Raw genomic sequence first — 1,873 nt, 5'->3', positions numbered from 1 at the left:
CCCGTGTACGTTTAATCTCTCTTTTGTAAACGATCCTTGTTTGCCGAAAGAAGATCTATTTAAATTATTCTACATAAGTTTAAGGATTGTAAGGAAAATCGTGCGATCAAATTTTCATCTAAAATCGGTTCCAGCGATTCTGAATCTTCTCGCATTTGACATTGTTGACACACCAGAAGCAAGCGGTATTCCTATTTGATTTAAGTCTGAAGCTTGCAGTGCATCGGCGGTTGAAGCTGCTCGTCCGTTCTTTGATTTCGAGGGTCGCACGAGGCGCACTCGACGCGAAAGGAAAGGATAGGAATTGGGTAGGGACTTTCGTTTTTCGAGAGATGCTACGGACCAGCTAGCCTCTCCATCCACTCGAATCACTTTGCGAGTTAAGCGGCACTTTTCAACGTTGTACGTGACGCGCCGCGCGAATGTACGTATTGTATACACACGTCGGTACAGTTCGTAGCACTGGCGATGCTCTTCCACTTTCTCGCGAACCAGGAATAAATCTTCCAATAAACGAACGTAACACTTTACGTGGGATACAGCGTGTGAAAATTTAAGGAGACCCGTGCATGATTCAACGGATAAGTACTGAAACACCTTCAAATATCTCGAAAATTTTTTACGAACAGCAACTGGTTGCCACGTCACGGCTATTACATAAAAATCTTTATACTTTTGTCTGGCACACGAGGCAATCGCGTCACTAAATCGTTTACACGACTATGCACTGATAGAAAAATATGTAGTATTTGAAACTACAATTGCATAATAAAATTAATATAGCCAGGAATATCATAATAATATAATATCATTGAACAGAATTAATCGTTTAATTAATCTATACCAATAAGTCCGCAGAACGATACACAAAACGTAGTAACAGTCACGGAACAAAGTAATGTAAAATATTAAGTACGGAATTTTCCATTACGTAGGCGGGCCAACGAATTCTCAACGTTTTTTTGTTGTTTTTTTACTCGGCGCGGTGACGTACGATGTTTTTGCGTGCCATCGTGTACCCGAAGGTTGCCGGCAATCACTCGCTCGCCGAACGTCGAGCCGACAGGCAGTAGCGAGAGTCGCGCCGTGCGTGTTATTACTTTTGCGTTATCGGTTTCCGAGACTCGATCGCGATGAATGTTGGGATAAAACGCTATTGATTTGTACACCTTTATCAGTAACAAGTAACGTTCCTCGATTAATTATTAAGTTTCTGCAACTTGTAATTAGAAATAAATTGCATGTTGAGGCGACGGCTCTTTATCAACGTATAGATATTTCACGAGACTAGCTCATCTAAATTATAAATGTAAACCGTGGTATTTTGTCGCGGTTACATCTCGTTTACGCACCGCGCTTTTAATTATCTATCGATTTCGTTTCAAGGATTAGATTAAATGACAAAGATTGTAAAATATCGTTTCGTTACGGACTAATAACTACTTCTTTACCGCAGATTATGCTTCCGGTGCTCGCGTTGCGTTTTATATCGCCAATTCAAAAGTGACTTATCCATTCGTTCGAATCAAAAGTGCAAGTTGTTAGTTTGAGTAATTTGTATGACAGAAAGTCACGCGATATTTGTTAATAATATAATACTTTGTGCATTCGCGGTATTTCACGTCGCGTACGGGAGTGTCCGAAATTTCGCGCGATCGATGCTTTTCGCGAGTGAGTGTTGTGTGAGTGCAACAAGGAAATCTGAGAGGAAGAGCAGGTCTTGGAGGCATCGGGCAACAGCAGAGAAATCGGTGAGGTGAGTGTCTTACATTTTTATGTTATTTGCTACTTGTGCAAAATAAAGCATCTGTTCTGTGTTTTTATTTTATTTATTCAAATGATTCGAACGAGGATTCGAATAAGTGTTAGAGAC

This window comes from Vollenhovia emeryi, unplaced genomic scaffold, assembly GCF_000949405.1.
Source record: "Vollenhovia emeryi isolate VEMERY1.0 unplaced genomic scaffold, V.emery_V1.0 DF939281.1, whole genome shotgun sequence".
NCBI classification, from domain to species: domain Eukaryota; kingdom Metazoa; phylum Arthropoda; class Insecta; order Hymenoptera; family Formicidae; genus Vollenhovia; species Vollenhovia emeryi.
Note: the sequence above shows the minus strand (reverse complement) of the source record.